The sequence below is a fragment of the Clytia hemisphaerica genome, unplaced genomic scaffold (assembly GCF_902728285.1).
Source record: "Clytia hemisphaerica strain Z4C2 unplaced genomic scaffold, Clytia hemisphaerica genome assembly, whole genome shotgun sequence".
NCBI lineage: Eukaryota > Metazoa > Cnidaria > Hydrozoa > Leptothecata > Clytiidae > Clytia > Clytia hemisphaerica.
The window spans coordinates 622,271-635,865 of NW_027104090.1; positions in this window are offsets into that span (position 1 = coordinate 622,271).

A 13,595-nucleotide genomic window follows, 5' to 3' on the forward strand; every position below is an offset into this window, starting at 1 on the left:
GACTTAATTTATAAACTATCATCTCGGTAGAGGGTATAAAACTTTTTCAGATTTGAATTATAGATCAACCATGATATATTGAAACTGGGAAAGAGAAAACGGAGAGCGAATTGCACAACACTTGGATAGGAAAAACCAAAATAGCAGCTCCTGGAAATGGTCGTCAGTAGTCCGACACTTTCTAGTCCGACAGTAAAAATGTACAACGTTGGATTTGACGAATGCGTCAGTATTCCGACAACAATTTTGTCCGACAAGGAGTCAAAAAAAATATATAAAAAACGAAATATGAATCGGAGGCACATCCTTTATAAGAATCCAACGTTCCGATTTTGAGGTTAGGCCCCTAAACCCGACTTTTCTTAAAGTTTGGGAAGCTTGTTAGGAGAGGATTTCAAGAGTCAAGAAATTGGATTTAGCTGTTTTTACGACCCTTCTTTAGTGATTTACAACCCTGATTGGTCCTTTATTTCTAATTGTGTCGAAATGCCGTCAAAATGAACTTTTATTAATATTATCTCTGTGAAAAACCCTTATTCAACATTCGACACTCTAAAATTTTTAGTTTTCGGACAAAAGTGACGTCGGAAAAAAAGTCTTCCAAATTGTAAATTTATTTTAGATATTCGGACTATTTTACTGTCGGACTAGAAAGTGTCGGACTAGCGACATGCACCCCTGGAAATTGCAGAGTGTTAATAAAGTTTCTGTATCCTTTTGTATTCCTCCAAAGAGAATATAAATAATAGCTCAGAGTAGCCCCAGAACATAAATCTACAAAATATTTAAAGAATTTAACCAGAACTTCGAACATATATCAAGTTAAAAGTTAAAAGAAAGCCAGATACTCAAAAACTGTATGACTTTCCCTCTGAAAATTTCCGCCATCTTGTTTGTTTATGACTGTTCGGAAGTCTGGGACCGAATATCTCAACATCGAAAGCCGGAGAACAATAGCGCTATTGTTCGCTTCCTAACTATGGAATTCTCTTATAACTATGGTGGAACCGATTTGAAGGGTCACCGGGGCTGACCAATAAGTTGACTTATGCAATTTCAATATTCAGAATTACAATAACCAAAAAAAGCTAAAAAATTATTATTTCTGTGACACGTTTTTCACTTACTAGTAGTACAAAAATTAATGTTTTGCCCTTAGAGTTAAAGTCTTTTTTTAACACAGAAATTTTAAACAGTTAAAGTGCGTGCATCATAAAAATAATGTCAAGTTTTGTCAATGTATTTTGACATTTTACAAGTCATTTACAATTACCAACAATTAAATCCTTTATAATACAATCACATGTCAATGTTCTATTTCTCTAACCACCATGGGCCAATGTGTATTCATAAACAACAAACACATCATCGAGGGTTTGCCAAGCCAAAATTTCAAAAACAACAAAAAATGAACAGTTCTCCTTCCACTGAATAAGGGGTGGGATAAATTCTTCCAGGTTAGCCATATCCTGGATATCCAAACTGTTGAGCCTTATTTGTTGATGAAACAATAAAAATTTCATCTTCTTTCTTCTCATTCCACAAGTTCTGCTGCTTTTTTCTTTTTTTTTCAAGTACTAGTAGGGGGAAATTTGTTCGTTTTTATGAGGTCGCTCGACTTTTTTAGTCAAAGCACTTGTTATACATTTTTGGAAAGCTAAGAGGTAGGGGAATCAAAATAACTTGGGTGCCAATTTTTTTTCGGACACTTTGGTGTGATTTTCGGACAAATACGACGGTCTCAGGCAAAAATCATCTAGGGTGAAAATTTCTATTTCTATTTCTATTTCTATTCAATAATTCAGAGGGTACATACGTACAATTTCCTGAATGTAAAATAAAATGGTAATAAAATAAAATCTATCTAAATATAATAAAATCTAGAATTTAATAAAAAGGCAACCACTTTGGATTAAGAGGTAATTGAATATTGCAGAAAAAAGAACTTAGATTACTGAGGAATTTAATTGGTTACCAAAAAGAGCTACATGGCTGTATTGACATTGAAAACAAACTAAAAGGCTAAAAATGTGAACGATAAAAATATGTGAAGGATAAAAACAATTCTGAGTAAAAACATTTTATTAACTAATATATAAAACATAAGATAAATTGAAATAAATTAGATTGCAAGGTTGAATTGAATCACGTATCACTGAAAGAATTTTGAAAACTTGATAAGACAAGACAAGATTAATTAACACTGAGATTTGAAGCAAACTTAAGAAAATAATCTATTTGAGGAAGGCCACTAATTTATCATTAAATATATCTAACGACTCAGCATTAACCAGACCAGCTGAGAGCATATTCCATTCTTTGATTGTGTATGGGTAGAAGGAGTAGGTATACCGTTGAATTGCACCTTGGATTGGCTGAAATCGAAGATCATTGCATCTCTGAGGTTTAATGGTATTAGGAGGCATGAACTTGATTCTATGGTGAAACTGGTAGAGAGATGTTAAGCGCTTGACTGTACGCCTCTGCTCCAATGTTTGCAGGTCAAGGTTCTTAATCATACTAGTTGGAGAGGCTTCTCGTTGCCATTGATTAGAAATCCATCTAGCTGATTTTCGTTGTACAGACTCTATGTGTCGATTGAGTTTTAGATTTCCTACTGGGTCCCATACTATTGATGCATATTCGATTATGGGTCGTACAAAGGTTTTGTAGCATTGGAGTTTAACTTCCTTGTCACACATTCGAAGATTTCGTTGCAAAAAATGTCGACAGTTATGAGCCTTTGCAGACGTTGTTGTGATATGTTTGTTGAATGTTAATTTGCTATCCAAGATCACTCCTAGATATTTAGCTGATTTTACCAATTCGAGATTGTAGCCATGGATTGAATATGTTTCTTCAGTTTTTTTGTGTTTATTTGTAAATCGCAGGACTTTACATTTGTCAGCATTAAACTCCATGGACCAATCCTTTTCCCATTGGGTAAGGTGGTTCATGTCATTTTGCAGATCTCTGGCATCTTTGATTGATTTGATGGATTTGTAAAGTAGAGCGTCATCAGCAAAAAGACTTATCTCTGAGGATGTGACTGCTAATGATATGTCATTTATATATACTAAAAACAGCAGGGGTCCCAGTACCGATCCTTGTGGGACTCCGGATGTTACTTTTCCCTCTGGTGATTCTACGCCTCTAACGAGTACTTTTTGGGTTCGGTTACTGATAAAATCCTCTATCCAAGTCAACAAGTTGTTTTTGATTCCATAGAAGCTTAGCTTTAAAAGTAACTTGCGGTGACAAACTTTGTCGAAAGCTTTACTGAAGTCCAAAAGTATAGCATCAGTTTGCCCTTTTTCATTCAATATCTTGACTAGATCATTAACAGTTTTTACTAATTGTGTCTCACAGGATCGTTTCTTTCTAAATCCATGTTGTCGGTCAGTGAGGATGTTTTGCTGCTCTAAATGGTTGATTATGTGACTGTGAATTATGTGTTCGAGTGTTTTACATAGTACAGACGTTAGGCTCACAGGGCGGTAGCTTTCAGGGTTTGATCTGCTTTTGTTGTTGCCTTTATATAGCGGAGTAATGGTTGCTTTGCGCCAGTCATCTGGAATTTTTGATTGCTTCAGCGAAGCTTGAAAGATGAGAGTAAGGGGTTTACTTATTATATCAGCACACTCCTTCAAAATTCTGGTGGAAATTTGATCTGGTCCATTAGCTTTGCTGGGGTTGAGCTCTGAAAGTAATTTTTGAACACCATTTTGTGTTATTTCTAATTCACTGATGGGTGGACAGGTATTTCCTTTTATATCTGGTGTTCGGCCGTCATCTTCTGAAAAAACACTCAGAAATTGATTATTGAGGATTTTTGCAATTTGAGTGTCATCAGTAAAAGTATTTCCATTTGAGAGCAAAGAAGTGATTCCGATATTATCCTGCTTTTTCGATTTGATGTAACTGTAGAACTTTTTCGGATTTGATTTGTGTTCTGATAAAAAATTGTCGTTGATAAATTTATCACAAGTTTGTTTACAAGTCAATCTTGCTTTCTTTGCAGCTTTTATGTATTTGTTCCAGTCAGCTGATTGCTTTGTGCGTTTGTATCTATTATATAATCTTTGCTTTTTTCGAACAGCACGTCTACATGATTGGTTAAACCACCGTTGGTTGTATCGTTTAGTTGAATTTTTGCACGGTACATTGCTTTCTTGAGCAGTGGTAATGATATTTTTGAATTTTAACCACAAGTTATTGATCGGTGTATCGGTTGTTTCATTTTCCAAGAATTGGTCTGACGCTTGTCTTACATCTTGCTTCATCTGGTCGAAGTTAGCACGGTTCCAGAGGTAGATTTTTCGTTGTACAGGTCGCTGTCTTTTAGGGTGGCAATAAACGTCAGCAAGAACAGCTGTCTGGTGATCTCCAAAACCTGGTGTTGGTCTGCAGCTTTCGATGAAGGACGGTCTGTTGGTAATGAGTAGGTCTAAGATAGATTTTTGTCTGGTTGGAAAATTGACAGCTTGGGAAAGACTGTTTATGTCAAATGCCTCAAGATATTGCTCATTCAGTGCTCGAGGGTATTGAGATCCAGTAATTGTGTATGACTCCCAATCAACATCTGGTAGATTGAAATCTCCTCCGATAAACTGAGGGTTTGATTTGATTTTTTTGGACAGGTTGTTTATTGATTGGACAAGGTCATTGTTTTCCTGAATTGAGCTGTTTGGTGATCGATAGCAAGATGAGATGATTATGGGCTTCTGGAATGTCTCCACTTTTACAGCGATTATTTGATGACTGTTAGAAGCCTTTATGGGTTCAGTGATCAAAGATTCCTTTGCGATGATGATAACGCCTCCGTACCCATCATTACGGTCACACCGATGAACAATTTGATAGCCTGTTTTTGGGATAAGCTCAGAGTTAAGAATGTTACAAGATAGGTGTGTTTCAGTCCCAATCAAAATGTCTATATCATTTGTAATGAGATAATTTGAAAGTTCTTCATTTTTGTTGTAAATACTTTGAAAGTTACAGATAACAATTCGAAGCTTACTGACTTTTTTCTTTGGAAGATTGTTTTCAATACTTGAAGCGGAACTGCAAGAAGAGATTGAGGTGTCAAAGAGACTGTTCGAAATATCTGCCAGTGCACAACCTGGACAAAGCCACTCCAAACTCTCCTCGTTAACATGACAATTGTAAATTTGGTCGCTCATTGACGAACATTTGCGGTGAAACCATTGATTACAAAGGTCACAAGCGATGGAAGCACCTGTAGTGACAGCTTTTCGACATTCGCCACATGGATATTTCACTTTCGAAGCTGGTCCAGGGTTTAATTCGACCGATCCACTGATTATCAATAGTAGTTGTTGAAGTGTTGCACTTGTGCTCATTTTGTATGGATTGTATGGATAGTTTCGGTGTTCCTGATGAGAAAGGGCAAAGGAGAACAAGGAGATTTCATTCTTAGACAGGATTTTGCAGCAGAGTAGAGAATTCCCTTGGTTTAATGAAACCTCTTCTCTGGTGGGTTGCCAGATGAAAACCAAGAATAAGATTTTAAACAGGTTCATCATGAATCGAGTCAGAGAAGATAGAATAGAATATGAGGTACCTGCTCAGCTGCACGTGGATCCAATCACACGTACAGCCGGTCCTTGGTTATTTGCCGAAACCTCAAGGGTATCTACACACACGTTCCTTGGTTTGCCCACTTGTGTCCTTGTGTCCTTGTGTCCTTGTCAGTTGCAAACCAAATGCTTCTTGTTGTTTGTATTGTCTTGTTTGTTTTTGTAAATTTTCTTTTTAGTTACACTGAAAAAGATGGCTCCACCGGTTTCCCAGGTTTTGCCTTTGACTCAAATTTGGAGTTATGGTGTTTCTTTTTATTTATTTTATTTGAAAAATTAATGAAAATTTTAGCTTGAAAAAACGGAGACCTGTTTATATTTTTGGAAAGCTCTCAAAAAATTAAGATTAGTGATATATTGCGAGTATAGGTGATTTCTTTACCTAACTCGAGATATTAATCCTTAAAAACAGTGTTTTTCAGTATTTTTCAGCCAGAAACAGCTGTTTTGTCCAGTTTTTGCGCTTTCGGAAGCTCAATATCTCGAGGTAGGTACTGAAATCACCTATACTCGTAATATATCACTAATCTTAATTTTTTGAGAGCTTTCCAAAAATATACAACATGTCTCCGTTTTCTCAAGCTAAAATTTTCATTAATTTTTCACCCTATGATTTTTGCCTGAGACCGTCGTATTTGCCCGAAAATCACACCAAAGTGTCCGAAAAAAAATTGGCACCCAAGTTATTTTGATTCCCCTACCCCTTAGCTTTCCAAAAATGTATAACAAGTGCTTTGACTAAAAAAATCGAGCGATTTTACAAATTTCCCCCTACTATACCGCCTCTTTTTCTGTTTTCTTTTCAACAAAACAACAACATTTCTTTTCAAAACAACAATGTTTTTGTAACATTCGAATTTGGAAAAGTTCGAAAATCTTTGCTCGGGTCAATGCAATGACTTCTTGAAAAGGGAGCGCCATTTGAACATTTTGAACGCTTCTTGAACGCTTCCAGCCCGCGCTGATTTTTCGATCTCTTCTTTACATTTCCTAATTTAAACCTTAGGGAGATAAAAACAAGGCTTATCTAGTACCGGCGACCGCGTGTATTATCTCCGTAGCTTTTAAGAATTGGTACATCTAAACGCACGTTCAAGCCGGGTCAAAAAAAAATTGGCCTACCGCCCTCCTTCACGGTCGTTTATTTTTTAAGAAATCGCGCACCTCAGATTTCGGGCGGTTTTGAGAATTTCAAAAGGGCGGAAAATGTAGCCTAGAGGGCGCTAAAGGGCGTTTTTCTTCAAATCTCTTTATTTAGAGCGTTTATCAAATGTTTCCTACATCATTTGTACTTGGTATGACATATTGTTGATAAATGATTGTCTAGAATCAATAATGTTGCTGAAATAAATTCATAAAGCTTAAAAAATCAATTTATTAGAGTCTGTTTTTTTTTTCTATAATGGGGTGGGAATATTCAGCCTGGAAAAATATCTGAGCAGTTTTAGGAAGACATCTTAAAATATGTTCAAGTCGAATACTTAAACTTACCAAAAATCGTATTTACTACTTGTATTCAGTTTTTTTTTGCTTGAAATCACTTTTATAAAAGTGCTCATTTTTCGGTTTTCCCCTTCTGTCTGGTTTGTTTGAAATTTCCGCCATCTTTGTTTTTAAGATTTCGAACGTCAATTTCGAACGTTTTTGAGATTTGAAAAAGGCGGGAAATTTTTTTTCCAAAATGGTAGACGATTTCTGCGGGATGTAAACAAATAAAAAATGGAGTCCCACCGTGAAGAACACAGTAAAAATGTCCAAAGAATGTGTTTTATTTGCGCGAGTCTCATTTCAAAGCCTTCATTTGATGTAGAAGCAAACAGAGAAAAGATTGAAAGGGTGTTTTTAATCAAAATTTGCACCAAACCAAATCAACCAAATAATTTTTGTAAAAAGTGCCACAACAAAATTTCAAACACCATTCGACGTGGGACAACTACGAACAGTCTTGCCTTATTCACTGGGACGAGGACGAAGGTGAGGGCCCATGTCGAATATGTTTTCATTTTAATAAAATGAAGAAGGGGGGAATCAAAATCAAAACCCCAATTAGGACAGGTAGACCATCATCAGAAATGCTGATATGGACAAGATCATTGACAAATGCGTTGAGTACAAGAACCCCAACCATATTCAAAGAAAACCCGAAGTTGGACAGTATTAATCGAGACCTCAATCCTCACATACAGACTTTGATTTGTGATTTATGCAATGATCTAGTGCTCAGACCTGTATTGATTTCAACTTGTGAACATTTATTTTGTTTTTTCTGTTTGACTCGTCAAATTGAAAATACTTGTTTGACAAAGTTAACCTGCCCGAAATGTGGAGATAAATTCAACGAGACGCAAGTCAACCCGGCTAAGAGAGCAACCGAAAATTTGAGATTACTAAGAAAGGAATGTCTAAAAGGCTGCGGTGAGAAATTTTCCATAATTGAAGAACAAAAATTCCAAGCACATGTCAAATCTTGCATGGGGAAAACTCTGGTTAACGTGGATGATATTTTAAATACACCAATTGGTGGTTCATTTTCAAAAGATGTCGAACGGGCTGCAGTTCATGTCATCAAATCAAAGATGGCTACTTCAACTCTCCCCAATAAAGGTGTTGCATTGAACACGGGGAGCTCGAGAGTAAGTCTTAGTTTACTGTCAATATTTTCAAATTTATTTGCGAAATGATAAAACTGATAAGCTAGATATAAATTCTTATTATAAATACAAAAACTGTTTAAAATAACATGATCAGACTTTATGAATACAGATAGCTTTTTATTCAAAGAACCCTTTCCCATTTTTCTTAGCCATTGATTATGACACCAACCACCCCAACCAATGAAGGACACCGATTCGGCCTCAAAAAGAACCATTCAAGCAAGATCTCAATATCTGAAATCCCAGATTAATTACGTTTCGGGTTCAGCCAACGCAATTCTTTCTCAAATGGGCCATATATTGGGAACGTTCACCCAAGCAGAAGGACTCGAGATCCTGAAAAAAGGAAACATTTCTGTGGCGAGTTTAGATGCTGAGGTAGTGGTTGCGATGAAATCAGATATGTGTCTTCCTTGGGAGAAGATTAAGATCATGGCAAGGTGAGAACATTTTCAATTATTCGCATCTGGATGAGGGTAATAATACGTTTTTGGATCCGTATAAATAATTAGGTTTATTGACTGGTCAGTAATTCTTTCTTCATAGATGGTTGAAGGCAGCGAACATAGTCATGGCATCACAGGGCAAACAACGTTTGGTAGCGAAATTGTGGCGCGGTGAAGATTACACAGTCGAGCAAGCACCATTCTTGTTTCCTGTGAAAAACAAAAAAGGAGTCTTTGAGTTGTTATCAGCACCTTGGGGATACGTTAACGATTTGACTAATCACGTTGTTGATTATGTTAGGACAATTGACAGGCTAGTAGTTGAATAAATTCTTTTTACTTATAATCAAGTCAAACAATCAAAACCGTTCTTCTAAATATTCAAAAAACAAATGAAATATTTTTAGCACCCTTCCCAACCATAACTAGCACAAGAGAATATTAGCTGACATATTTTCCTCCAATACATTTCAGTAATGGACAATTGGTGAACTATCCAGAGCTTAATGACGAGCTACATGTGAAAATTGGTGGTGATCACGGGGGCAAGAGTTTTAAGGCGTGTTACCAAGTGATAAATAGAAAACACCCAAACAACAAAGACAATACCGTGATATTTACGATGTTTGAGGCTAAAGACTCGAGAACCAATTTAAGAACTGGATTAGAACGGTTTGGACCTCAAGTCAATCAACTGCAGAGAACCATGTGGAAGTAAGAATAATTCTTTAATCTCATTTCACTCATCCTGGTAACGTAGCTGTCTTAAAACTTTTGTGCAAATAATCTTAATAAACTTTTTTTAAAGAAAGGCATTACTTATTTTTCAGTGACAAAAAGATCAGAATCTTCGTCACCGGTGACTACGAGTTTCTGACAATGTCTTATGGACTCACTGGTGCAAATGGTAAGACTTTCTTTAAATACATTCGTTTTTTCTATTACAGAATGCATCTTACTTGATACTTGAATATAAAGAAAAGTATACTTGACAGATTTCTAGATAGAGTTCTGTAAGTGTGCCAGTATTGTCAATTTTTATAAATTAATCCAGACTAACATTTTCTTGTTTCCAGGAAAGTACCCTTGTCTCTTCTGCCTCATAACGAATGACGAATTAAAAATTCCACTTTGTGACAGAGGTTTCAAAGAGGAAAGGACACTCGAATCTTTGGACAGTGACCTGAAAAAATTTGAAGAAAAATACAAGTCTGACACAAAGAAAGCTATGCTTTGTCACAACGTCATTCATGAAAGACTATTTGATGTGCCGCTCTCACAGGTAGGGGAAACTAACATTTCATTTATCTCAACTGATAAAGACCCATTCTCCAGATTCTTATAATTCACTGAATTTGTTTAAATAAAATAAACTTATTTTTAAGGTATCATTGCCTGCACTACACATATCACTTGGTGTTTATCTGAAATTTTTCAATCTTCTTGAGTATCATTGCCGACTGTTGGATTTTAAAATCATTGCACAAAGTTCAACTGATCAAGACATCCTGCAGGTATTCAACTGTATTGTTGAACTTGAGCGACAAGTTCGAAGATTTGAGGAGCTCATTGAATTGGCTGAAGAGGGAATGGCTATCGAACTAGCAAAGAAAGATTCAAATGAGGCCTTCATCACTGCAGCTTACAAACCGAGAATTGATCTCTTTCATGGAAAAATTGTAGAAAAGGTTTGATAACTTACTTTTAAGGTTTTTATATCCAACATTTGAGTTCGTTAATTCAACATCTTTTCCTGTAAGTCTGTAGAAAAGAAAAGTAATTCAAATTTCAAATAAAAAACAGACATTTTCTTAAATTTCAGCAAAAAGAGATCGCAAAGCTTCTAAAGGAAAACAATATTGAAGAAGTTGGGCCAGTAACTAAAGGACTTGATTGGGTTTTGCAAAAGTTCCATGTTGAGCGACAAGTGTACCATTCTAAGTGTTTCATTGGAAATCACGTACACAAAATGCTACAGGTAATTTTATTAACAATTTGACCTAGATTCTAGGTACTAAATAGATAATGATAATTTTTATCAACAATTCGACTTAAATTCTGGGTACTAAATAGATAATGATTAAGGCTGAACATTGAACACACAAAAAGAAATTATTTACTTCTTTTTCAGCTACGGGAATTAACAGGACTGTGTCACTATGTTCCAGTGATAGTGTGTCTTCTTGGATATTATGGAACTGAAATCCATCGTGAAGCAGCTGAAGTTGGGAAAAAGTTCAAAAAACTTTTTATTCTTTATGCCAAATGCCATCGAGTCATCAACAAGGCTGAAAGAGTAACAAACCACGAAATTGATGAATTAAGTAAGTATTTCTAAATTAAGTAAGTCACAAGTTAAGTAATTGGGTAGTATGATAAGTATATGTTAATAGTATATAGTAATGCCAGTTTCTATTTTGAAACATTTTGTCCAACCCACTTGAAATTGTTATTTTGTTATTTCAAGTCTTTTTTTTATTTTAAGGAATGAATATTGATTGCCTGATGGCCTATTTTCGATCAACATGGCCAAAGGAGTCAATAACACCTAAGCTTCATCTACTAGAAGATCATGCGTGTAAGTTTCTAAGGCGATGGAAGCTCTCATTTGGCATGTATGATGAGCAGGGGGCAGAAAGCCTACATGCTGTCTTCAATAATCTGAAAAAGAAGTACCAGTCAATGAATGTACCAACAAAGAGGCTTCAATCCATGCTAGATCAGCACTATCTGGATGTGTATCCTAAATTGGCTGCCCTCAGGCCAGATGCACGCAAAAGAAAAACAAAGGCCGAAATGAATAAATCAAATATCAGCAAATAACTTCATTTTTTTTTGCATTTTGTATAGGTATTTAAGACAATTTTTTTTCTTCATTAGAATGAAATTTTTCAAGTCACTATTTTGTTCCATTTGCATATGATGCAAGATTTTAAAATTTAGTAATTTAACATCTATTTGATGAATTGGTATTTTGAGATAATAAACAATGTGTACCACTTTACTTGAACTATGAGGGTTGAAGAAGTCTAACCAAAGCAGTGAGGTCATTTAGAGGTAGGCTAGACTTCTGTATTATTAAATGTGAGGTGAGACCACAGACCACCATGATAAAATTTTAATTATTATTTTAATTTCAATAATGTTGTTTTTCTATTTTTAGTGTTCAATTTTGTAAATAAATTATCAATAGGTCTTCAAATTGAAATACAAAGCTTGAAGACAAGAGTCTATATAATGTTTATTTAAACTAAATTTCATCAACTTTTTCCAAAACGCCTACAGACTTTTATTTGAATAAGTCTTTAGTCTAAATTCTAATTTAGTTATATTAGAGGACTGAAATATTTTGGCCTAGCACATCCATTTTTGTTAAAATTGTTAAATTGATTCCAACCAAATATGTTTGACGACTCACGACTATGTTTGACGACTCACGACGACTATGCTGGACGCCTCACGACGACTATGCTTGACGACTATGCTTGATGACTGACGACGACTATGCTTGACGACTCACGGTTATGCTTGACTACTCACGGTTATGCTTGACGACTCATGACGACTATGTTTGACGACTCACGACGACTATGCTTGACGACTATGTTTGACGACTCACGACGACTATGCTTGACGACTATGCTTGATGACTCACGACGACTATGCTTGACGACTCACGATGACTACGTTTGACGACTCACGACGACTACGTTTGACGACTCACAACGACTACTATGCTTGACGACTCACAACGACTATGCTTGACGACTATGCTTGACGACTCACGACGACTATGCTTGACTACTCACGATGACTATGCTTGACTACTCACGATGACTATGCTTGACGACTCACGATGACTATGCTTGACGACTCACGATGACTATGCTTGACGACTCACGGTTATGCTTGACGACTCACGGTTATGCTTGACGACTCACGGTTATGCTTGACGACTCACGATTATGCCTGACGACTCACGATTATGCTTGACGACTCACGATTATGTTTGACGACTCACGATTATGTTTGACGACTCACGATTATGTTTGGCGACTCAAGTTTATTTCTGGCACTCTTAATTATGTTTGATGACAGCAGATTATATCTAGAGCTTATTGAATATACTCTGATACTGGGAACAACATTACGGTATCAATTTAAAAAAAGTTGTCAACAGCATAAATTAAATTGAAAAAATCCAAGCATTATTGATATAGGTGTTGAAGAAATCTGACTCCCTATACATCTAAATTCAATCCAAATTGAATATAGTAAATGCAGGATTAAGTAGTACACCTACAGAATCTAACTCATGATAAGGTCCCTCTTGGTTTACCTCTTGAACTGTCTTAGTAGAACCTTAGAATGTAGAGAATGCATGCCTGAAACATTGTAAAAAGTGTCGATTTTTTGCCAACTTTGAAACTTAATATCTTAACCAAAAAAACTGAAGACAAAGAAATTTTTTTTTAACAGCCTTACCTGACCATTCCACTTTACATTTCAACCAGTTTGAATAGCCAATACTGCTCTCAACTCCCAAATTCATGTAATCTGCAAGGCATATGAATTTCATCCTCTGCTAGTGTGCTTTAGATTCTTGATCAAAACTCTTGTATCTCAATAATGAATTCCAAAACAAATGACTGAAACTCTTCTTAGAAAGCATGTACTTTCAGAAAGAGCTTCTACGCACGCTTTCCCCTTCTCTGTCTTTTCAAAACAGAGGACTGAAAACGATGAAAATTCCGATGCTATCACGTGGGTTCGCCGCTTGTTGAAAACGAAAGTGAAAATTCGCGTCCCGCGCGCATGCGTCAAAATCTGAAATGCGCGAATAAACGACCGTGCCTTTCAACGCATGGGACCATTCAAAAAGTACGTACGCTCGA